The following is a 27350-nucleotide window of genomic DNA, read 5'->3' on the forward strand; positions in this document are numbered from 1 at the left end:
CGGCATTTGCCTGAAGCGATTTAGGGAAATCACGGAAAACCTAAATCGGAATGGCCGGAGACGGGATTGAACCGTCGTTCTCCCGAATGCGAGTCCAGTGTTCTGTAGTCCTGGTGCAGGCTGAAATGACAGTGGTTACAGATGTGTGCTGAGTGCACCTTATGACCTCAAAACAAAGGAGGGAAACAAAGTCAAATGTGGGTTTGCCACTGCCGAAAATGGCAAAGACCCAGCCATCACTGGGCAAAGTGATGATGAGTGTTTTTGGGCTGTCACAGCACACTGCTACCAAATTGTGCTGGTGAGGGGGCAAATTGCCACAGAAGCATACAACTGAAATCTCATGACTAAGCCAGAAGAGGCTGTCAAGATGAAGCACAGTGAGGACCTGTTCATGGCAACATTCCAGCTAATTCTGCACAAGACGCAGAATGACAATGAGATGATTTTCTAGATGGAACATTTCCTGAAAAGCCAAGATCTCTGCCAAGCCATCCATCATTGGGAAAAGTGTGTGGCATTGAAGGGAGAATGTGAAGGGAAGGACTAATATTAAGTTTCGGGTTACAGCTTGTACTTTTGGAAGTGATAATTGAATTAAAACTTTATGGCTATCGCTCATATGATTGTGATCACAGCAGTCTCCCTAAATGAATTTTTTTTTTTCTCAGCCATGGAATTCTCACTGGTTCATCATTATAGGTCAATAAAGAAAGTACCCTGGTGCCAACACACAGCCTACTCTCTTGTAACAGCAGCAAGGTGGGGAAGGTTGGGGGGCGGGGGGGGGGGGGGGGGGGGAGGGCAAGGGGCAGAAGTGTCAAGCTTAATGTTCTCATTTGTCAGGTGGATTGCCATCAACAATGCCACAATACAAACAGGTTTTCACTGGGATCTACGACACACACACAATCCTGTGATCTGGAACCCATTCTAAATCTGTCCTATCCTAGACAGACATTTTTCTCACAACCACAATCCAAACTGGCTACCTACTCTGTGAGCAGCACTGCACAAGCCTGCATTAGTGAGCACAATTGTGTAGTTGAATTGCACAGTACAGTTCCAAATCTTCATCTCAAAAGTATTTTGTGTTTTCCCATTACGGAAAAAATTAGGAAAGGCCAGCTCCACTTAGTGCTTAGGTCAGTCCACTCTGCACCACTGTCATTTACGGCCCGCCCGGTTGGCTGTGCTGTCTAACGCACGGCTTTCCGGGCGGGAAGGAGCGCCTGGTGCCCGGCACGAATCTGCCCGCCGATTTTGTGTCGAGGTCCGGAGAATCGGCCAGTCTGTGGATGATTTTTAGGCAGTTTTCCATCTGCCTTAGTGAATGCGGGCTAGTTCCTCTTATTCCGCCTCAGTTACACTACGTTGGCGATTGCTGTGCAAACAAGTTCTCCACGTACGCATACACCACCATTACTCTACCAAGCAAACATAGGGGTTACACTCGTCTGGTGTGAGACGTTCTCTGGGGGGCCCAGTGGGGGCCGAACCGCACAATAACCCTAGGTTCGGTGTGGGGCAGCAGAGCGGTGCAATGGACTGCGATAGTCGTCATGGGGTTGTGGACCACTGCGGCTGTGGCGGGGATGGAGCCTCTCAGTCGTTTCTAGGCCCCCGGTTAACATACAATACAATACAATACAATACAGTCATCTACACTGTGTACATTCTGACCAGTGGCAAGTGATCATGTCGACGACTTAGGTGGAAATGCTATGATGTCATTAACGTAGATACAAACATCTTTGGTCTCTGTACAGAATGTGATATATCAAAGTGGTGTACTTAAATACGCAGAAGTGGGCCCAGCTAAAGTAGGAAAATACAAGAATAAAGGAGGAGGATTAGCCAGGCAGTACTGAAGAAATTATATTAGGAAACCAGTTTTGTTACTTATGAAGAAAAATACACACTTGCAATAAAAAAAGCATTTCTCAAAAGGAGAAATGTAAGAGAAAGAGTTTAGAAGCCTTTGCTGAAACTATTTGATGGAACACAGGAAGGAAAATCCATCTCCATAGCCGAGCTGTGGGAAGGCAAACCAAAGATTGTGTTTTATTTGCAGTTCACTTAGAAAATGTAACAGATCTATTAAAGACATTGTCTACACTATGCTTGTCTGTTCTCTTTCGGAGTACCGCTGTGCGCTCTGGGATCCTTACCAGACAGGATTAACAAATTACATCGAAAAAGTTCAAAGAGGAATAGCATGTTTCATGTTATTGCAAAATGATATAAGATTTGGGGTGGCCATAACTTAACAAAGGCTTTTTCGTTGCAGTGGAATCTTCTCACAAAATTTCAATCACCAACTTTCTCCTCCAAATGCGAAAATATTTTGTTGATGCTGACCTACACAGGGAAAAACTATCGTCACAATATAATAAGGAAAATCAGAGGTCACACGGAATGATATACGTGTTCCTTTTTTCCGTGTGCTGTTCGAGATTGGAATAATAGATAATTATTGTGAAGGTGGTTCGATGACCCCTTTGCCGGGCGAGTGTGGTTTGCAGAGTATCCGTGTAGATGCAGATGAGTGGTCAGTGTGGTCGACTGACGTGTGGAAGACGTGGGTTCAGTTCCCGGTACTGCCAGGAATTTCTCCTCGGTGGGATGGCCGGACAGGGTGTTCTCAGCCTTGTGAGACAAACTGAGAAGCCACTCGATTGTGAAGTAGCAGTTACAGGTCATAAAAACTGATAGCGGCTGGGAGGGACACGTGCCGACCCTACACCTCGTCATATAGGATCCGATAACACTACAGGTAGAGGACGACACGGCAGTCAGTCGGTAACGACGGTTCTGACAGAGCCTGCGGATAGAATTTTTATTTGTGTAGGATGTGAAACGTGTATGATGAACAGAATAGACAACAAAAGAATGCTGAAGATTAAGTGTTGTAGTAAAGGTCTTGTAGCAAGTAAATACTTTTGGATTAAAGGAGAGCACTCAGCAAGAAGCAGAAGCATAGTGTTATTGACAAACACACACAAAATAAAGAAACTTGTTATCTTTTGCAGTTGTCCTTTGATGAATCAGAGTAAAAAACATTGAAAACATACACACACCTGTGCCTTTACATGGTGCTAGCTGGACTAACAGTGCCAATGCCGTTTTTCGGCAGGTGGACCGGTTGTGGTGGGTGTAGTGCTCAGTGGGGCAGGTAGAGAGAGAGAGAGGCAGGAGCTAGGGAGATTGGTAGGTAGCAGCTCGGAGAGAGGCAGCCAGTTTGCTGGCTAAGAATGTGGGAGGGAGCGGTAGCAGGCACAATTATAGTGGTCGGTGAGAAGTGGCACGTGCTGAAGGCGACGGGCAGACACGAACTGGCAGGGTGTGACAGCACAGAGGAAGGGGACACTATCGAATGGAGGGTGCGGGGACAGTTGTTTACCTGACACTGAGACCGGGACAGTTATGGAAGCAGAGGATGTGTCGTAAGAATAACTAACTCCCAAATGTGTAGTTCAGAGAAGCTGGTGGTGGGTGGAAAGATCCGTATGGCTCGTGTTGTGAAGCGGCCACTGAAATTGGGCATGTTGTTCTCAGCTGCATGTTGTCCCATTAGATGATGAACTTAGTTTGGTTTGGTTTGGTTGTTTGGGGAAGGAGACCAGACAGCATGGTCATCGGTCTCATCGGTTTAGGGAAGGAAGTCGGCCGTGCCCTTTCAGAGGAACCATACCGGCATTTGCCTGGAGTGATTTAGGGAAATCACGGAAAACCTAAATCGGGATGGCCGGACGCGGGATTGAACCATCGTCCTCCCGAATGCGAGTCCAGTGTCTAACCACTACGCCACCTCGCTCGGTACGAACTTAGTTCTCGGCAACTGTTTGGCAGTGGCCACTCATCATGGCGGGCAGCTGGTCGGTAGTCGTATTGACATAAAAAGCCGTGCAGTGTACACAGCACAGTTGGTATGTAACATGGCTGCTTTCAAAGATTGTCTGGATTCTGATGGGTGTGATAAATCTGTGACAGGTCTGGAATAGGAGGTACTAGGTGGGTGGATTGGATAGGTCTTGGACCTTGGTCTGACCAGTTTCAATGGCTGCTTCACAACCTGAGCCATATGGGCCCTTCCCTCCACCATCAGCTTCTCTCATGTACATAGCTGGGAGTCAGTTACCTTTAAACCACATCCTCTGCTTCCATAACTATTCTGACCTCACTTACTGGCCTCAGTCTGAGGAAAACCACTGTCCTCAAGCCCTCCATACAACAGTTCCCTCTTCCTCTGTCTTGTCACACCCTGCCAATTCATGTCCCCGCATCACCTGCAATGTGTGCCATTTCCCACCAATCACTACAACTGTGCCTAGCCCTTGTGCCTGCCACTTCTCTCTCTCTCTCTCTCTCTCTCTCTCTCTCTGTGTGTGTGTGTGTGTGTGCGTGTGTCCGTCCGAAAGCTACCAAGTTTTCTTCCTTTTCCATGTGGCTATCAACAAATCAATGGTGAAGATTAGATTAAATAACTAATTAAGAGGTACTGAATTAAATTAGGATGAAAAGGAATTTATGGTGCAACTTGAATGAAAGAAAAAAACTGTTTTATAGATCACATCATGAGATATTGAGGAATAGTCAAGTTGGTAGTGATTTGGAGACGATAGGCAGAGACAAAACCAAAAATGAGCCAGAAAATGGTAGTGCAAAAATTCCATGTTAATAAAGTCTACGAAAATGAAGAGAAAACAAAATCATTAAAAGAACTAGTGCTAAATATGAAAAAGAAATATACTGTAAGTTTAAAATGTAGAGAAAAGAATACTCTTTCGTCTTATAGTATTACAGCCACTTACCAAAAAATGGCAAGAAATTACAAAGCAAGTATGTTACGTACGAATCCTTTGGCACACAGAATCTGAAAAGGCTACATTGCTAACGCATATTAGTTCAAACTACAAAAGGAGGGGTGATTCAGATTTAACACCCCGTTGATGGTGAGGGCACGAGAAGGAATAGTGCCAGCACTGAATGACCTGCATACGCAGAAACACTTCAGGAAGGAAAAGTATGGAACTTTCTTGCCATCGATGAGACATAGCTGATATTTTTGCAAAATATTAAGCCAGTACACCTCACATAACTATTAAAAATTAGAAACAGTATGCCAAATAAATGCCTATTCTGCAGGTGAGATATATGGCTCAATGGAACAACTCCATTAGAAAGTTACCATCAGCACCTGTGGACACACATGGGAAACAGTGATGTCTTACATTAAAAAGTAATGTCAGACACTAATTCTGGAGAGGTAGTAGGAGAACGTGTTGGAAACATTTAAATAGCCATGCCAACAAAATATATTAGATGTAAAGTGTCTTTAGTTTCAGAAGTACACATTTCCTGTACCAACAGAAAATGTTTGTTATTGGAAGAAAGAGTAAGAAAGACTTTTGCACCATTCTGGAAACGAAACATTTTTGTCAATCATTTTCGATTTAACATAAATATACAGGATAATTATAAAGTCCATAAAAATTTCAAAACATTGGTATAGATGAACGGCCAAGTACAACATAACAAATGACACTGGATGTGAAAGACAAACTCTCCAAATATTTTTTACAATGTTTAGAAATGTTCTACGGGTACACCTTTCATTATATTGCACATACCTAATCGGTAGTCCAATCCTGCCCACACCAGACCCAGAATATCAGGATGGTAAGAATAATTGCAGTGATGTAGAGTCACAAGGGTTCAATGTCCCTCGGTATTACACTACAAGAAAAAAATCACACATCAAGTCTGGTGACTGTGGTGACCTGAGTGGCTCAATGTCAGTGGTTGCAGCACGGTCTGTGGCATCCTTGTCCGCAGTTTTCAAAGCTAATTTGGTAGCTCCACATTCAATAAAAACTTTGAGTCTGTCTTTCATTTATGGTATCTTTTGTTACAATATGTTCAGCCATTTATCTATGACAATGTTTTTAAATGTTTCACGAATTTCATAATTACTTGTACTGTCAAGCACTGAAGACACCATTTCCTGCCACAGGGTGGATTCCTTAGTGTGGCAGCCATGTTAAAGATGCCTTCTTCAGCACTGAAGTGGATTCTATTTATCCTCACAGTACCTATGGCCAACAAGATTTATAATGAAAGTCATCAGAAACACTTTGTTACCATCAAAGTTTTAACAACACAGCAAAAATAACTGTTTTATTGTAATCTAACTTTACAGTATATATTGACACATCATAATCATTTTCTATCACGTGACCATAGGCTATATTTACAAAAATGCCAACATCATTGTTTCACTTTGACCCCGCACTATCACTGAATTCCTTGTTGAAGAGGAAAACGCAGCTGCCGAAATTCATCTCCAGACCTGTGTGCGTGGATGGTAGCTGTGTTAGAAGAGGGGTGAAACGTTCGAAGGTGTTCCACTAGCATCTGAGATGCACCTCGTAGCAGTCACACTGTAACATCCTCTATGATACGTAACAAGAAAAGAGTAGATGAGATCAGTAGAAAAGGTGAACATTTTGTTGTGAATGAAATACCAACAAGGTTTGCAAAGGATGTAGTGCATTGCAGAGATGATTCAAAGCTCAGGCTGTGCCCATCAGATTGTGTGTTTGTTGACTAAAGATGCAACGCCTTCTTCAGAGATGAGTTTTTTTAATCACTATTTTAACAGATAATGGAAGCTAGTACCATCATTACGAGACTGAATTACAGTATGGAACAGCATAATTTAGGTTCACTATTAAAAAGAAAAACAACAGTTATCTGCTGGGAAAGTTACAGACAGCCTCTTCTGGGCTGGAGAAAGTTTTCTGATCGATTTTGTTTAAAATGGGTACACCACAAATGCTGTCTGCTACTACAGACAATTTTGAAGCTACATCATGCATTACACAATAAACGCCCTGGGGGGATGATCACCCTGCAGTGCAATAATGTGAAGCCTCACACAGGTTGTGTCGCTATGGAGAAAGTTGGGTAGGAAAGTCTTCCCAAACCCTCTAGGCAGTCCTCACTTGGCAATCTACGACGACCATGTTTTCAGTTCTATGAAGGAACATTTGGAAAGCCAATGCTATGACATATTGGAGGACATCCAGAAATTGGTACATCAGTGTATGGAGGCATCCCAGAATGGACTTCTACTGCTATGGAATTTAAGCTCTTTCAGAGTGACAGGAAAGGTCTGTGCAAATAAATGCAGATTACATTGAAAAGTGATACTACGTCAGTAGATTAAAATGACGTACATAGTTTATCTAAAATAGTTTGTTCGTGGCTTCTCAGTATGGATATGTGTTGGCTATTCCACTAACCACCTGGCCTTAAAGTAAAAATCGCATGTGTTGTTCAGTTCTTGCTTCCTCTTTCAGTCCTTAGCTACAAGCCCCTTCCTGCAAATTTTCAACTATTCTCACACTCCTTCCCACATTTTCCAAATTTAATATTTTACAGTTTATGTTTCATCTTCCTTTGCTCATGTTCTTTCACTTATGACAATAGTCTTCAACCCCAGGTTGGTGTGCATATATTTTTGGAAGAACAAGAGGGATCCACTCTTAAGTGATTGTATCAGTTTTATTGTATAATCCTATAAACAGTACCTTGTAGATGGTAATTCTAATTCTATCATTAATTTTGGTGTAATTTTTTTTATGACCATGTTGTTCTTGAAAACCTCATGATAGCTATAACTCGTTTTTTACATTTTGTTAAAATTAATACCCATCTTACATACACCAGAGTAGGTACAATGACTTACAATTTATTTCTAGCCTGTCTCCTAATTTTACTTTTTACTATTACTATAATGCATGTCTTACAAGCAATTGAACCTTTGTTTTACATGCAATGTACGCTACTTTTTAGAAAGTAAATTGGAAATTTACTACTACACAAACATTAAAAGGACCGTCAGAGGAAACAGAACCGCCTGAATAAATATCAAAAGCTCAGATGGAAAAGCAGACCTAAGCAAAGAAGGGAAAGCAGAAAGGTGGAAAGAATATATAGAGGGGCTAGACAAGGCAGATGTACTTGCGGGCAATGTTATGGAAATAGAGGAGGATGTAGAGCAAGATGAGAAGGAAAGTATGATACTGTGTGAAGAATTTGATAAAACACTACAAAATTTAAGTCAAAACAAGGCCCCAGAAGTAGATAACATTCCATTAAATCTACTGATAGCCTTGGGTAAGCCAGCCATGACAAAACTCTCCCATCTGGTAAGGTGTATGAGACAGGTGAAATATCTTCAGACTTAAAGAAGAATATAATAATCCCAATTCTAAAGAAAGCAGGTGCTGACAGGTGTGAAAATTAGTGAACTATCAGTTTACTAAGTCACAGCTGCAAGATATTAACATGAATCCTTTACAGAAAAATGGAAAAGCTGCTAGAAGGCAACTTTGGGGATGATCAGTTTGGATTCCAGAGAAATGTAGGAACAGGCGACGCAATACTGACCCTATGACTTCTCATATAAGATAGGTTAAGGAAAGGCAAACCCACACTTATAGCATTTGTAGACTTAGGAAAAGTTTTTGACAATGCTGACCGGCATACTCTCTTTCAAATTCTAAAGGCAGCAGAGGTAAAATACAGGGAGTGAAAGACTATTTACAATTTTTACAGAAACCAGATGGCAGTTATATGAGATGAGGGGCACAAAAGGGAAACAGTGGTTGAGAAGGGAGTGAGACAGGGTTTGCAGCTTATCCTCAATGTTATTTAATATGCATACTGAGCAAACAGTAAAGGAAATCAAAGAAAAATTTGGAGTAGGAATTAAAAACTTTGAGGTTTGCCGATGACATTGTTAATTCTGTCAGAGACAGCAAGGGTTTGGAAGAGCAGTTGAATGGAATGGGCAGTATCTTGAAAGGAGGATATAAGATGAACATCAACAAAAGCAAAATGAGGATAAGGAAATGTAGTCAAATTAAATCAGGTGATCCTGCGGGGATTAGATTAGGGAATACGATACAAAGTAATTAATGAGTTTTGCTATTTGGGAAGCAAAATAACTGATGATCGAAACAGGGAGGATCTAAAATGTAGACTGTCAATTGCAAGAAACGCATTTCTGAAGAAGAGAAATTTGTTAATGTAGATTATAGAGTTAAGAGTCATGAAATCTTTTCTGAAAGTATTTGTATGGAGTGTAGTCACATAAGGCAGTGAAATAAGGACAATAAACAGTTTAGACAAGAAATTAATAGAAGCTTTTGAAATGTGGTGCTGCAGAAGAATGATGAACATCAGATGGGTAGATCACGTATCTAAAGAGAAGGTACTGAACAGAATTGGGGAGAAGAGAAATTTGTGGTACAACCTGACTAAAAGAAGGAACTGGTTGATAAGATACATTCTGAGGCATCAAGGGATCACCAATTTAGTACTGGAGGGAAGCATAGGGGGTAACAATCGCAGAGGGAGATCAAGAGGTGAATACAGTAAGCACATTCAGAGGCATGTAGGCCGTAGTAGTTACTCGGAGATGAAGAGGCTTGCACAGGATAGACTAGCATGGAGAGCTGCAACAGACCAGTCTTTGGACTGAAAACCACGGCAACAACAACTGTTTCTTATTTGGAAAGTCTGATCACTTAAGGCATATATAACTAGTTTACACCTAATAGGGTCCAATCCTTTACAATTCATGGTTCTAGTTTTCCTGGTCAAAATAATGTTTGTGGTCCACAACTACCAAGTGGAATTCAAGAGAGGCTCTTTGTAAAGATTTCTCACTGTTAGTAATTATTATCTGAAAATCAGAAAACAAAACTGTATTGTGGAAGTTGTGTTTTTAGTTGTACTTTTTTCTGCGTACTGAATCTTCGTCATAACACCGAAATTGTTTTTCTTCTTCACATCTTCATTTCCAGCAATGATTATTTGTGAGAGCTTGTACATATTTTAGCATTACATTAGACTTAATGTTCTCTGGAAAGAATACATGATTAACAGGATCAAATGCTTTCATTCTTAATCTATAAAGTAAAGGGAGTTTCTCCTCGATATTCTATAATGTACATCAATTATTTAGCTAATAATAAAAATGGTTATCTATACATTATCTTACATGAAGTAGAGTTCAGTCTTCTAGGAAGAGATATTCCCCTATTTTGCTTAATCTTTTGGTTGTTATTTTTGTTGGTCACATCCATTATTCACTACTACTTCCTTTTTTCTTTCGACTGACTATAGTTTCTGTCTCATCTGCACCCCTTATTACTATTATCTCTCTCTCTCTCTCTCTCTCTTTCCCTGCAGTTTTTTGGCTGACTTATCAGAGAGTTCTAAGTTTATGTCTTCAAATTTCATCTGTTAGCAGCATTTTGCTGTGAATTTCCCTTGTTCCATGTTGCTGTCTCTCACTTGACCACTGGTCCTTTTTAGTTTCCCTGCTTCACCCTTTTTGTGTGATATCTCCTTTAAGCTTACTAGCAGAGGAAATCACTCCGTACCACCATCATCCAAAGATGCCTTTCAGTCTGACTGCACTTTTATGTAGGTAATCTCTTTCTTTCTTTGATAGTACATATTTTCTCTCTCATCATTCTTTACCTCTTCCAAATATGTTCCTGTTTCATAACACATGTTATAGAATCCAGTATACAGATTTGATGCAGGAAAGCACATGTGTGGTCTCAAAAACACACAACTCTAATTATCCTTGTATATGGAGAAAAAAGTTTTCTTCAATAGTTCCTGGACACTGCTCCATATCAACAACTCCTGTTAAGAACCCATAAATTATGCTACTTTTAATATTAGCAAATGGTTACATCAACAGATTCAACTACAACACCTGAAACATATGTGGAAGGGTCATATTTTATTTCCAAGTACATTGTTTTCGATTCTATTGTTAATATTTTACTGTTCTGGCGAAACATCACAACAAAGCTGCAGAAACTGAATAAATGGATCAGTTGCTAAATAGAATAAAAAATGGGTCTGAAACTTGAAAGAAAAAAAAGCTGTAAGATTACCATTGAGTGTAAGGAAATCATTAACAACTTCTAATGGCTGTGCCTAGTCACTGCAAGAAATTACAATTAAGAAATGTGATGCATGACCTAAAGGTCAGACAACTTATGAGATTTTTTCTTGCACAATATTTATGGCTGAGAATTATCACATAGTCTACAATCACACCCCTCACACATATGCCTGATGGGCTTCATGTTTGAATAAAAGGATGCAGAAAAATTTATGGGAATGCACATATAATGAAAAGAGATACCTTTATTTGTCTTTCATCCAGGAAGGATACACATTAACACCACACCAAAATCAATTTTATTCTTTCTTTATTTTGTCCAGAAAAGTGGGAAGGATTTAGGAAATTCTTTATTACTTTATTTTTTGCAATACTATTCTGTTCAAATATATATAGATATACACAAGAACAATACTCTGATTTTTATTGAAAATTTGCAGTTCACGTGTGTGTACTAAAAATATTTATTTTCTTTATCATTTCATTGTCTACAAAAATGGGACTTAATAATGTAAATTCTACATGTAGACACAGATGACTTACTGCAAACAATGGCAAAAATTTTCCAAAATAATACCTGGCATTCTCGTTCAAATATGTTCAACAATTTAGTCCCAGATAAAGAAAGAAATCTATCCCTCTGACTGCTACTAACAAGAATGCCAGCCAAAACTTTGGAAACATCATCAATACTTTGCACCATTAGAAAATGTATCTTTTTGAACAAAGTGGTGCAAAATTTTCACATTTGATGTCAAGTACATATTACATCATTTGCCCACTTTCTGGTTAGCAAGTTAAATCACTCTCCACAAGTGGAGCAGGTAAGAAAATGCTTTCCATATATTGTGTGAGGGGAAATTTTTCCTTTATTTGTTCTTTCATCACAGATTACAAACAAGTGACAACAAATATACAATCAGTAGTATATTTGGAAGTGCTTAAAATAAGGGAACACTGAACCCCGAGTGGCCATACAAATGTTACAGTGAGGAGTACGTAACATCGCGGCTTTATTGACCTTCATTCTGGCAAGATACATACTTTTAAAGTGTTTCCAAATCTCAATAACAGAACGATCACATGGGGCTTATTCCACTAGTAATTTCTATTGCTGGTTCACCACAGTAGCGAAACTAAATCCAACATGAGAAGTTTCAGCAACATTGTCAAATAGTCTTAATTATATCAGTTGGCAGAACATATATTAACTGTCCTATAGGAATATTAATAGGAAATGGGTAGCAAGCAAATTGTTTTCTACCAAATATGAGCATAATTCAAAATGCTAATACAAAGTAAATCCTTCTGCTGAGCAAAACCAAATATTTATTCAGCTATAATAAAATATTTAATCCGCAACATCATACATTATGTTGAACAGCATTTATGTCCTAAATTGCAGTTATTGTGCATGTACATTCATGCTGGTACATGTATCTTATGACCCCCCCCCCTCCCCCAATCACCTATGTAACATGTTACACTTGTTCATCACAGCACTTTTCCCCCTCCAGCAGCATTAATTTAGCAAATGACCTGCCAATATTATACACACTATTTCATTAAGGGGAACAAAGGAGGTGGAAGCACAGTCACAGCAAACACACATTACAGTCAGTTCTATTGTTCTGCGAACTTAAAAACTTATCAGTGCGCCCATCTCTTTCGACGACTGGGTTTAAGAAAGCTTCCCAAATAAATAGCTCAGAGGTAGATATCAGTATAAATGTAAAGGATTCTCAGTACCAGCAGAAAGTAGTTTTACTGAAGGGTGGGGCAAGCTCATATTTGACAAATTTTGAGTTTTAGAAATTCGGTCCACATGTGCAAAATACAGGTTTTGTTTTATCATCAACCAAAGGCATTCCCTTTTACAACAATATGGCCAGAATTCTTTACTATTAACCCTCAATTAATGTTAATAACTGTTAGGACTAATGCACTATTTATGTTTACATTCACGCATCCTAAAATTTCTCACATACTACACCAGTGTATCATGTGATAAGCACATTACAGATTTGTAACTAGCATGTGTACAGTTAAGGCACATTTGCGTCACAAGGATGCACAGTATCAAGGATGCTTATAATTGTCTCAAAATTTCAACATACATACTCCGTAACATTATTCATCACCATCATCAACATTTTCAAAAAGCCTGCAACTATATCATTCATGATTTAAATAATAAAACATTGCACCAGTTATGTATTTTTTCATTGTTTCTAGAATTTATTTGCATTGTCATGTGCAAATATTTACATATTGTATTTTGTGTGATGTTTGCATGTGTGTTGTTCTGTCTTTCTTGCACTGTAGCCACAGAGGAGGCACAGTATCTTACAACCTCCAAGTGACTGGTGTAAGAAAGGCAGTACAACACACATGTAAACATTACAAATAATATTTTCGTAAATATTTGCGCTTTGACAATGAGAATAAATTCTCGAAAGATGTTGTGCTAAGTACGGAAAATATATAATTGGTGCACTGTTTCATTAATTAAATCATACATATTTCTGACAAAACCACACTTTAATGCAAAAATTTGGACAATTTTGAACAACCTTAATAAAATGCAATTTGTCTGTGTTACAGACATTACGCATTATCCATACACATGCAAAGCTGTCAATCCTTAGGTGTGGACGACACACCGTAAGACAGTGTAATAAGAAAGAAGAATAAGAACAATGAGCAAAAATGAAGGCAACAGTACAATAACATAGTTTATTACAGTCAAAGACTCTCATGTGCATGTTTGTTAATTTTAATTGTGTTTGAATGTCAAACTGTAAGCAATGCTCTTATAGGCACATCCACCTCTATATAAGATCTTGTAAAGGCTCCAGTCAGCTTACCCACAAGAGCCTCACAATATGGTGATGCTCAAGATATTGAGATAAAGCCTTAGCACACGAGTCATTCTGTGGGATCATTTTATATTTTATGTAGTTAGTTATATATGTGGGTAGTTTATTAATGAAGGGTGTCTGTATGTCTGTTTATAATATATTTTTATTCGCGTTCTTTTCAGGGCTATTAGGAAAAAAACAAAACCTCAACCTGAAGCTGGTATAGTAACAGAAATACACTACTGGCCATTAAAATTGCTACACCACGAAGATGACGTGCTACAGACACGAAATTTAACCGACATGAAGAAGATGCTGTGATATGCAAATGATTAGCTTTTCAGAGCATTCACACAAGGTTAGCGCCAGTGGCGACACCTATAATGTGCTGACATGAAGAAAGTTTCCCACCAATTTCTCACACACAAACAGCAGTTGACCGGCGTTGTCTGGTGGAACGTTGTTGTGATGCCTCGTGTAAGGAGCAGAAATGCGTACCATCACGTTTCAGACTTTGATAAAAGTCGAATTGTAGCCTACCGCGATTGCGGTTTATCGTATCGCAACAATGCTGCTCGCGTTGGTCGAGATACAATGACTGTTAGCAGAATATGGAATCAGTGGGTTCAGGAGGGTAATACGGAACGCCGTGCTGGATCCCAATGGCCTCGTATCACTAGCAGTCGAGATGACAGCCATCTTATCCGCATGGCCATCTGCACGAACAGTTCGACGATGTTTGCAGCAGCATGGACTATCAGCTCGGAGACCATGGCTGCGGTTACCCTTGACGCTGCATCACAGACAGGAGCGCCTGTGATGGTGTACTCAACGACGAACCTGGGTGCACGAATGGCAAAACGTCATTTTTTCAGATGAATCCAGGTTCTATTTACAGCATCATGATGGTCGCATCCGTGTTTGGCGACATTGCGGTGAACACACATTGGAAGCGTGTATTCGTCATCGCCATACTGGCGTATCACGCGGTGTGATGGTATGGGGTGGCATTGGTCACACGTCTCAGTCACCTCTTGGTCGCATTGATGGCACTTTGAACAGTGGACGTTACACTTCAGATGTGTTACGACCCGTGGCTCTACCCTTCATTTGATCCCTGCAAAACCCTACATTTCTGCAGGATAATGCACGACCGCATGTTGCAGGTCCTGTACAGGCCTTTCTGGATACAGAAAATGTCCGACTGCTGCCCTGGCCAGCACATTCTCCAGATCTCTCACCAACTGAAAACGTCTGGTCAATGGTGGCCGAGCAACTAGCTCGTCACAATACGCCAGTCACTACTCTTGATGAACTGTGGTATTGTGTTGAAGCTGCATGGGCAGCTGTACCTGTACACGCCATCCAAGCTTTGTTTGACTCAATGCCCAGGTGTATCAAGGCCGCTATTACGGCCAGAGGTGGTCTATGCACATGAATCGCGTGAAAATGTAATCATATGTCAATTCTAGTATAATATGTTTGTCCAATGAATACCCGTTTATCATCTGCATTTGTTCTTGGTGTAGCAATTTTAATGGCCAGTAGTATATTTACACGAATTTCAAATGTAATAAACCATTGTTGACAAGTATGCTCACTGCTTCTTTCTGAAAAAAAAAGAAGACCCTCACTAAAATTAACATTAATTGTGGGACAATAGTAAAGAAGCCAACTGACAATGCCACGGCAGTAGCAAAACATATTTGAAAAACACAAATGAATAGTGTTTAACATCCCATTCATGACTTAATCACTTGAAACAACAGGAATATTAGACTTTTAACACCCTGTTTACAATACAACAAGGTTTTTAGACATAGGCACAAGCTAGCACTGGGTACTAATGGAAAATAAAATGCAGTCCCCCCCCCTTCTTTCAAACACATCCTCCTGGCATTTGTTGTAAGTAATTTAGAGAAATCACAGAGAATCGATTTCTACACAGCTGGATGGGGATTTGAAGTGCTGTCCTCCAACTGCTGGACCAATGTCTTAAACAGTGTGTCATCTTCCCTGGTCAAAAAAATCTTTAATCAGTGACACTGGGATCACTTATTAAAATATTCTTGTTGTTATGCCATGGTCGGATGAATTTCTTTTCGAAACACAACATTTTGTCTCCATCTGCATATAAAATCATCAAGGGACGTTGTAGCTTTTCCAACCGAATCAGAAAGGTCTTGATGAAATAGATTATAGCTGTAATCTACAAACCCAACTGGAAGATACAAGAACACCTAAGTTGGCCAAGGATGCTCGCAAACCACCCGAAAAACCAAGAATTTATATTATACTGCAGAGCTGTGGTGACCTGTACATGGGTAGTACTGAGAGAGTGGTTAAAAAAGACCAGTTTTCAGAATGTGGCAGCACTCCTCTGTACAGGAGCACACAGAAAGGGAATTTTACTTCAATCAGTAGTGAAATAGGGTACGCATAAGATCTTTACAAAAATTACGTCACCCCCCCCCCCCCCCTCCGTTGAAGATATCCTTGGCAGATGGAAACAAAACAGCAAGTTTCAACTAGAAATTCATCCCACCAGGCAAAGTACAGCCAGGAATATTTTAACAAGTGTGACATTTCAAATGGCTCTGAGCACTATGGGACTCAACATCTTAGTCCCCCAAGTGTGACATTTCTGTCAGTAGTTCACATTTTACAAAGGATACTGACTATTTCCTTCGCTAAGGTAGCATCCCAGTGTTTCTCCAATTGATTTAGAGAACCATGGAAAACTTAAATTTGAATGGGTAACTGGGAAACAAACCCCAGTTCATCCCAAACACCCTCTACTACGAGAAACATAATTAGCTGATGATGAAAAAAACTATTTTGTGTAAGCTAGATCCAATTTCCAAAAATGCTCATGTGGGAATATTAGAAATACGGTGATTACAGTTAGAGCTACACAAGATAACTGACCTTCCAAGTTCACCAGGAACTGTAAAGTAAGCCAGCATAAGACACTATGCAAATTCTCCAACTGATGACATAATAATAACTACCACCAAGCTGTTAATTTATTCTACCAGGCAGTTTCCCTGAGGTTTACAGGTTGAAATTCTTAATTTTCTTCAACTGGTTTTTCTTGCCGCATGATAGCAAATTCTGCTATACTACTGCTTAGTCACAAATGGAATTTTTTTTAGTTGCCACAATACCTATAAGTGACTACCCAACGTCAAAAAATAATACTGAGTCAAAAACTGTAACAAAGTTATTATAAAAAACTGAAAATGTTTTATTACAAGCATCATTTCCAGTGCAAAAACTATAATGAAGGTCGGTGGAATCTAGTCTCAGCAGACTTTGCTGACCGAGTCTCTTCGTTATTCTCAACCAGACACACCTCATTTACTTAGTCACCCCTTTCTATATTCAGTTTAATGATGTTGAAATTTACAACTTTTCAACCAGAATATCTCTCCAGAAAGGATGGTTTTTCTGTGCAACTGTAGGAATGTTGTGCATTCGCTGCACTCATGTAATAAAGCATCAGCCAGAGGGTAGTGAAGACAGTTCTTCTCCACAAGTTTGAAGCAAGTTTATGCAATCATTTCTGATTCATGTCAGGGTTAGCTCCAGGCTGAAGACTACTTGCAGCTTTTGTTAACAGGGAAGTTAAAAGATGATATAGCCAGATTACAAATCCAGATTAAAATCTTAGGAAGATTTGTTTAGAGTACAGTGACAGGGGATTTTGTGTATCATTATCTATACACAAAAACAAAGAAAATCAAACAGGAGTTTATTTACAGTTTCAGGAACAATTCGGCAAGTCACAAGGCTCACTATTCTGAGCTATTCCTGAACAGTATGGGGTAATCTGAAGTGTATGATGTTATCTCCTAGCATGGTAATAAGAGAATGTTATTACATCTTGATAGCAAGAATGGATGATGTTTCAAATTGGATTCTTGTGCTGTGGTGGTAATTTACTTGAAACACAACAATGTAGGAAAGTCAGCACAGAACTAGTTTGGAATTAGCATAAGAATATTTACTATTGATTTAAAAAATTATGTCTGTTCAATGCAAACTGTGAGTATTCAAATAAAGCACCCATCTTTGCTATTGTGTGAACAATGTAATTACAGCCACAGAAAATTTCAGATGCCAATGTGACAATCATGCAATATAAAATATACATGGCAAAACATTCAGTTTGTATAATGAGTGACAGCTATCTAGAAATGCAGTTACCTTAAAAAATGTGGAAAAATTCTACCAGTGATAGCCCAGTCGTCTAGAATGAATTTTTATTTCACTCTTCAGCAAAGTATCTACTGTCTGAAACTTCCTATCAGATTAAACTGTGTACTGGACTGGGACTCAAAGCTGGATCCGTGCCTCCTGCAGGCAATCAACTTAACGAATGGGATATCAGGATAAGGCTCCAGGTTTGAGTCGCATTCCAGCACAAAGTTTTAACTTTCAGGAAGTCTCAGACACGCTCATTTGTTGAAAGGTGTGCCCTAATGAAGCGACAGGAAGTGTAACAAAGGAGTCAAATCAATTTAGGAAGGGCAGATCGAATACTTCAATGTCTTGAGCTAATTCTGAGATAGAGTCATAGTGTTAAGGAGGAGACTGACAAGTTGAGGTCCCCACAAGCGAAACTGATTTTCCAAAACCACCTACACAATGGTGTAGGTTAGTGCCCAAGGTATCATTCTGCAGTCATTCACGTTGGTGGGCTCTCATTTGCGTGTAATCGACAAAAACAAAATGTCATAATTTTTTGTTATCCTGTAAAGACTTGAAATTATCATAATTTCAAAGAGGAACATTAGCATAATCATTAATTTTTTTTAGCTGGTATACTGAACATTGTGGGTCTGAATCCCATCAGGTACAATCTACTTTTTTTGTCTATATTGAAATGACTGCAATTGTTATTTTAAATCAAAGAACTGATTCAAATATATTTTTTTTATTTCTAATCTTCTGCTGCATCCATTTTATCACCATATCAACATTATTTGCTTTTTTTTTACTTTGTTTTAATCCTTTTTCATTTGGCTCCTTTGTACATGTGATTTTGGAAACTCTGGGCTGGATTCTCAGCAATATAAGGAAAAGATAATCGCTACTCACCAAAAAGATGGCACGTTGAGTAAAGACAGAAACAATGAAAAGACATATACATATTAGTTTTTGGTCAAAGCCTTCTTCAGAAAAGGACACACACACACACATTCATCCACAGAAGCAAACACACTTCAGACACACGATCCCATTCCGGTGGCATTCCTGTCCGAGCTGCCGGAGGTGTACTTGCTTATGTGAATGAGTGTGTGTGTGTGGTTCTTTTTCTGAAGAAGGCTCTGGCTGTAAGCTAATGTGTAAGTGTCTTTCAGTTGTGCCTGTCTGCAATTCAATGTGTCATCTTTACAGTGAGTAGCTCTACCTTTCCCTTATATTGATGATTTAAAATATTTTTATTCAGACAAGCAATACACCCGTTTCTCCACATTTATTCTCTGCACTGAATAACACTACAAGGCTGTGTAGCACAGTTCATATAGCAGAACAAAATAGATGTTAAACTGAAATGGCAACGAAGTTCCACTTTTGAAAAGTAAAGATCAATTTCATTTTTGCATGCAGAATATGTTAAGACATGTTGTTGATGTTTCCAGTGATGGAAATGGTACATAATTTTTCAGACTTGAAAAACAGAAGTTGATGAAAAAAAATATCTGTTGACAACCTTGTATGACCAAGAATACAGGTGAACTTCATAATTAAACTATATTAAAATTACTGAATGACATCTTCACAAAGACCACCATATAGTAGCACGAATATTTTATTTATCAACACTTGGACAAGATCTGACTAATTATAGTGCACAAAGAAAGGTGCACTGGCCTCCCTCTCCTGGAATCTGTAATACAGTGTTTTTATTCATATACTTAGTGGATAAACATCATTTCTCTGAGATATTACAGCTTGTTGTGACACTTATAAAATTGGTTATATTTCTACTTGGAGTTTCCATTGTTTGATTTAACTGATTAACTCAATTACATAAGTAAAAAATGGCAACTTTTGAAATCTTGCTATCCCCCATCCCAGACTCAACAAAATTTCTGCAGATGTTCATGCTCCATATATGAATGGAACAGAATACGTAGCACAGTGGGAAGTACTCACTGGTATACACTTCACAGTAATTTGCAGAGCATGTACTTAGTTGCCAATATTTCAACATAAACATATTACCAATAGTCAAATGTTGAAGCTGCAGAATTAATAGTGTTTACACATTGATGTCACAGTACAACCATTTATTACCTGACATATCCTAAAACAACTATACACTTCGCCACAAATTTAACAGCACATGTAGATTCAGCAATTTTCACTGTGGGTGAGAGAAATGAAGTAAAATCAAAGGACATCAGTTTTTGTGCAAAAGACTGTCATCACAGTGGCACACACATCAATGGATTGTGCTTACAAAAGACACTGGCTGAAAAATTCAGATGGTGTCATTGCAATTAAAATCAGTGTGTTTTCTTTGACAATCAACCAATGTTCCCACGTGAAAAATAGGACTGAGACAAACTTTTAAGTTCAGTCCAAGAAAGGAGGAGCTAAGTGCATCCTGAGGGGCAACAAAGATAATAATATGAGTATGCCTCAGAATCTGCAGTCTGAAATCACAACTTTATAGGAAGTCACAAGTTTTGAACAAACTAAAAATTTAATAATCATTCACTGAACAGTATCTCATGTGCATTATGAATGTTCCGTGGCTATCTAACTGTTTCAACCTTATGTCTATACTTAATGTAGTACATCATCTGCAAGACATGCAGATTCAAATTGGAAATTTTAGGCCTGGATTGTAACCTCAAAACATTGTGTATTCAAGTGAGGAAAGTGGCATTTGTCAATTTTGATGCTTATAGTTTTTTTTTTTTTTTTTTTTTTTTTTTTTTTTTTTTTTGGTGGGTGAGCACTACCTATATACAAATTATTAGTACTGTTTACAGTTGTTTTTATGCCAGAAGGGTAGTGATTTTGCTATGTGAGGTGGTTTTCAAATGCAGTGTTTGTGGTCTCCACTGTTCAGTTCTTTTAAGTGTTCACAGTACCTTATTGAAAAATTTGTATTTGTCTTTCACACATATGCTGAATGACAGTCATTAAAGTTTGATTTGCATATACCTATTTTGCTGCACTTATTTGATGTTGTGCAGAGTGTTTCTAATTTGCTTTTCAATGTCACCACTGATCATCTTGAGTCTGGAACAGAATGTTTCTCTTTTCTCTTATAAATTCGTAAAACTTGTATAGTTGCTCCAATAACAGAGGAAAAAGTGTACAGTACTCGCCACGCAAAACAGATTCTAGCCTCTGTGAAAGCACAGATTCTACCCTAACCCAACTTAACCTCCCTGACCTCATCAAAAACTGACAAAGGAGACCGAATTCACAGTGACCGAACTGTCAGCCGATGTAATTGGGTGACCTCTGGTGACTGTGTCGTGCCACTCTTGGTGATACTGACTACAGTCAACAATGTGTTGATCACCACACTTTCACACTTGACTGTTGATGGTTTTATCCCAAAAAATCTCCCAGGTGTTAGTAAATAAAATATTCATGGAGCTACATCCTACTGCTACTTATGTCATTCAAGAAATATTTATTGACTGTAAAACGTGATACTCAAATTTGCAAAATGTCATCAATGTTCTATGTCAGCAAATTGCAAGATCAATGTCAAGAAATGTGATGTGCAGTTGTGTACAAAATTAGTGCAGAATATTTACATTATGGCTAATTGGGATGTTCAGCAAGACAAGGAGCACCACAAACATCCTGAATTTGTGATAACCAAGCATTTTCTTGACCATGCTGCCATAGGGTGTGAAACCTATGTTTCGTGCAACACCCTGGATGAGAAGTGAGCAGCCATGACGTGATAACTTGCTTATTCACCAAATAAAATCTATAGAAAGTAAAATGAATTATTGCGGTGCAAAAACTGACAATCTCTGTTTTCTCGACTCATCAACAGGTACTCCTCACTGCTGTTATGCCCTACACCACAATACAAACATTGGAAAGAGTTACAGCATCCTTCCATGTTGTCATAAAACTAAGCCAAACTCCTGCAGAGGCTAAAGGCAAGTCCACCCTTGAAACTTCCTAGCAAGCTAAAACTGTGTGCCAAACTGGCACTCGAACCCAGAATCTCGCCTTATTTCTATGGTTTTCTTATCCAACAGTGCACAGTTTCTGACAACAGCTCCTAATAAATTAAAACTTTTGCCACCAAGGACTCATTGCTGGACCTTAGCCTTTCCACAGCAATTTTTAACCAATTCCAGCACACCTCATAACTCAGTATCTTTCTCCCACTCTCCCAAAGTACAAAGAGGAAAGTATACAGGGTAACACTGCTAAATGAGGACGAACTGTAAGACATGATACCCAAGGAGAAAAGGAGCAAAAACAAAAGGTCATACAAACATATGGCTGCAAATGCGTTTCAAGGAAGTCACAACCATTTGTAGGTGAACATAAAAGATGTTTGACAGTGTGGGATTCAGTAATTGAAAGCACACACAAAAACACATCAGGTAATTGGGAATATTCTGTTGTACTAGTGTTTTAGCTCCATACCCCAGAGTTCAGTGAGCTGGACCATCATCATGCAATAATCACAATACTTTTCATATCACCACAGGTCCATCTTCCAGCATGGGAGACAGAACGCTCACAAGTGAGGCATCGCGGAAGAATGACTGAACCGGTGTCAACATTTTGCTGTCACCATACCGTTGAGATTCACTGTAATCCACATGTGGGAGTTGTGAAGGTTGTCAATGCCAACCCCTGTGTAGGTAGCCTCATCTGTGAATAGGACGGATGACAGAAATCCCAATACGGTGTTCACCTGTGAGAACAACCAGAGAGAAAACCGTTACTGCTGGGATAACTCCGTAAGTAATAAGGCCTGCACACCTAAGTGATACAAATAGTTGCAGATGTGGACAATGTTCCACACGGATTTTGGGTTACTTCTTTCTGTCAGGCTACCCTCCTTGTGCTGGTACAGAGGTCATGATCTACGCCTTTGCTCTCCATTTTCAAGTGGGAGTACCTGTCTTGGAACACATTTCTGGTTGTATGTCCATACAATCTTTTTTGCTCCTTATCCTCTCATGAATCATTTTCTGCAATTTATCCACATTTAGCAAGATCACCCTATATACATTCTGTGAATGGCACATCTCACAGAAATGTTGTGCCCGAGAATGGCTTACCCTAAAAGCCCTTGAAAACGCTAGTTGCGCGCGCTGGCGAAAAGTCATGTAATGAAAATGTTATGAAGTGTGTTCATAGCCATGATGACTATATAACATGGAGAATTACAACAATATAGAAAGGGTACATTGCTGCTCAGCACATAGAGGAAGTGCTGAGTCACAGACAGACACCATGGAAAGAATTCTAGAAATATTCAAGCTTTTAGATACAGTCCTTTTTGAGAAGCAGTACTCTCACATCCTCTCTTAACAACAATAACAAAACAACACACACACACACACACACACACACACACACACACACACACACACACACACAGGTGACTTGTCTCCAGCCATTAAGACCTGACTGCACCCAGAGACAGTAGCCATATGAGTACGAGTTGTTTTTAGTGTTTGAATATGTGAGAGTTCTACTCGTGAGGCAGGACTCTGAAAGTTTAAATATTTCTAGTTCTTTTGGTTGTGCCTGTCTGTGACTCAACACCTCCTTTATGTGGTGAACAACAATCCACCCTTTCCATATGGTTGATCTCCCATCCTGGAATTTCCATTGTTTAGAATGGAGAATTCTGAGTTTTTGGCCACATTTTGATTTATTTAAATTGATTACCTGTTTTGCTTCTACAGTTATGATCGGATCTTAAAAAGAGCAGTAACACACAGGATGCGAAGCACTATACTGAACTTACTTAATGCAATTCAGTTCACAACTAACTACCCTACACAACACAGTCCTTTTTATGGTCCGATAATGATTGTACCGTAAAAACTTCTTTAATTTAATCAAAATGTCGCCAACACAGAATTCTTTGGTTTAAAGAACTAACACTGAAAACAACCAACATGCTCAAGACCTGACCAAAAGGAGGAATTCTAGAAACGATATCCTGAATAAGTTTATTGTGGTATAAACTGTCAGTTTTAAGTAGTAGAAAACAATATAAAGACACAACTCATGCTCTGTACATCCATCTCCTGGTGGATATTAGGACAGCACCTGTTATTTTTACGGCTTGTACAAAATAGATATGTGTTTCAAAGTTTTACTGATCTTCAAAGTAGTCACCAGCATTGTGTATAGCCCGTTGCCAGCGATGTGGAAGTCACAGGATACTCTTAGCAGTGCCAGTTGTGTTGACAGTTCGAGTGGCGTGGTCTATTGCCTGACAAATTTGTAGCAGTTCTGAAGCGAATGCCGTGAAGTGTTTCCTTCAGTTTGAAATCGAGTTGAACTCACGAAGGCTTAAGTCAGGAGAGTGCAGTAGGTGGTATAGCACATAGCAGCTGCATCAGTGAAACAAATCAGTAACAGCTTGCATTTTATGTGCTTGAGCATTGTCCTGCAAAATGATGGTCAGGTCCTGCAGAAAGTGTCATCACTTCTGTCTCCGAGCTGGTTGTAGGTTGTGTTCCAAAAATGAACAGCATAGAGACAGAAGTGATGACACAATGCTCACACACGTACAGTGCAAGCTGTTACTGATTTGTTTGACTGTTGGGGCTGCTAAGTGCTATACTTCCTACTGCGCTCCCCTGACTTAAGCCCTTGTGAGTTCAACTAGATTTCTAAACTGAAGGAAACAATTCGCGGCATTCGCTTCAGAACTGCTACAAATTCGTCGGGCAATAGACTGTGCAGCTCAAACTGTCAACACAACTGGCACTGCTAAGAGTATCCTACAACTTCCACATCACTGGCAGCAGGTTATACACAATGCTGATGACTACTTTGAAGGTCAGTGAAACTTTGAAAAACTTATCTATTTTGTACAAGCTGTAAATAAATAGTTGCCACTATTAAAGTTCCAACCCTTGTACATACAGCATCTTTACCCTGTCTATAACTCCAAGTGATTACATTGATATGAGAATCCCATATACAGTATGAAGGAGGCTCAAAACATTGGTGTCTTCTAAACAGAAACTAAGCTGATGTATTGCCGCAGTACACACCATAGGCGATAAGAAGCTGTAGTTTAGTGGACACCGATGTTTTGGACCTTCTACAGAAAGTTATGCGACTCCCGGTATCAAAGTAATCACCTTCTGTCACAGAGAGGCCTGAAGATGGTGTACCATGACACCGAAAACTTGTTACGTATGAATAAAATAAGTAAATGCAGCTGACAGTGTTATCCCTACTACGTATAAGATACAAATAATTCTGTCCTTTACTCAACAATATTTACACAAAAATGGGAATACACCTCACCAACAAACAGTACAGTACTAGCGGGCCAAAAATTAAGACTTGTTGAGCAAATGATCACTGAAAAAATTCCTAGAACGTAAATTTCCTTATGTGATAGTAAATACAGTTCCACAGCTCTAAAGTGCAGAGAAGTTCCAGCATAAATAAATTGTGAGCCAGAATAATACATACTTTATATGGAAATTCTTTTGAAATGTTGTGATACCTCACAGTGAAATATCAGGAAAATGTCTTATCTCTACTAACCCAACAAGTGCACACATCTAACTGTAAGGCATTATCAAAAGGGGGAAAACGATAAAGAAGGAAGTTAGAAGCTGTTGAAAATCAAATGAAAGGAAGTTTAGAGTTAAATACCCTGCCAATGAAGGGATTATTAGAACTCAGCACAATCTCAGGCAGGACAAATATGAGGAAGGAAACTTGTCTTTTTTCTTTTCCCCCAAACAGTTCATCCTAATAAAAGCCATTAGCAACAATGGAAATCATTATGGCTGGACCATGATATGATCATATTTGTTCCAAAAATAAGTCTTCCATTGATAATGTGATGTATCTTATGTTTTGGTAGTCTTTGCACTGTCATTACTGCTGTCTTCTATCTGAAGACTACGTGCTAGTCTATCTGTTAAAGTCACTTAATCTCTGAAAAAATTACTGCACCCTACATCCACTGGAACCTGCCTACAGAATTATTATACAGCTTTGATCAGGTATCACAATCGTTATTGTTTCACACTTCCCTCCATTACCAAATCGACAATTCCTTGACATCTCAGGACAACATATTTCTATTTATGAGGAAAGCTTTCCTTGGAATTGCTAGTTTGCATTCTATTCCTTTTTTGCTTCGATCATCACTGGTTATTTTGCTGCCCAAACAGAAAAACTCGTCTATCACTTGTGGTGTCATTTACTAATCTAATTAGTTCAGCATCACGTAATTTAATCCTACTACATTCCATCATCCTGGCTTTAATGCTGCATATGTTCATCTTATAATCTTCTCTCAAGACACTATCCATTTTGTTCAACAGATCTTCAACTGTCCTTTTCCAGCACTGACAGAATTATGGCACAGGATAACCTTTGAACTTTAATTCCTCTTCAAATTTCTCTTTGGTTTCTGTTTACTGACTCACCTGTGCACAGATTGAATGACAAAGGGAACCGGTTACAATCATGTCCTACTCCTCAGTATCAGGGAAATATGAATAAAATTTAATTATTACTTTGAAAAAATAATGTTGCATAATCAGTTTTTTGTTCGTTTGTATGTACATGCCTGCAGTCCTGGTACACGTTGAAATCCTCATGCCGCAGAACCATAGCACACTGCTGGAAGAGCCAAAACTGAATGATGCAACACATTTGAATAAAGTTGAGATGGGTGGCGTCATTTTGTTTCAGCTATTCTAACAGTGTGCTTCTGTATTGTGGCACGAGGCTTTCAATGTGTACCAGGACTGTAGACATGTAGCTGTAAACAAACAACAAATTAATTACATAACTTTATTTTTTAAGGTGATATTAAAAATTTTATGGTGATCCCTTCGTACTGCTTCCATTTCATGTTTTCCGATTCTCATAACTAGGTCCAAGTTTCTGTATAAGCCATAAATAACTCTCACCAGCAATTTCCTAATTTCTAAATGTTTATTCCAATCAACATTGTCAAAAGCCTTTTCTAAACCTACAAATAATATAAGCTTTGTGTTGCCTTTGGTCAGCCTGTCTTCTTGAGATAAGTCTAAGCATTGCCTTGCATGTTCTTACATTTTTCTGGGACCCAAACTGATCATACCCAAGATCCATTTCTATCAGTTTTTCCATTTTTCTAGACTTAAAAAGAAATGCGAGTAATATCACAGACCCTAAGATAAACTGACGAAGAGTTACTACGATGAATAGCTGTGGATAAACATGAGAGGTGAAAGAGTACATTCCTGCAACATAACGTGTTTCAAATCAACTTTCTA

At 39.0% G+C, this 27350-nt stretch overlaps 1 protein-coding gene across 1 annotated transcript in view; it reads right to left on the bottom strand.

Annotated features, from left to right (window-relative positions):
* Window positions 1–27350, bottom strand: part of LOC126212753 (pre-mRNA 3' end processing protein WDR33) — a 183996-nt gene that overhangs the window by 132511 nt on the left and 24135 nt on the right. The gene's annotated exons all lie outside the window — the stretch shown is intronic.

Source organism: Schistocerca nitens, chromosome 11 (genome assembly GCF_023898315.1).
Source record: "Schistocerca nitens isolate TAMUIC-IGC-003100 chromosome 11, iqSchNite1.1, whole genome shotgun sequence".
Lineage (NCBI taxonomy): Eukaryota > Metazoa > Arthropoda > Insecta > Orthoptera > Acrididae > Schistocerca > Schistocerca nitens.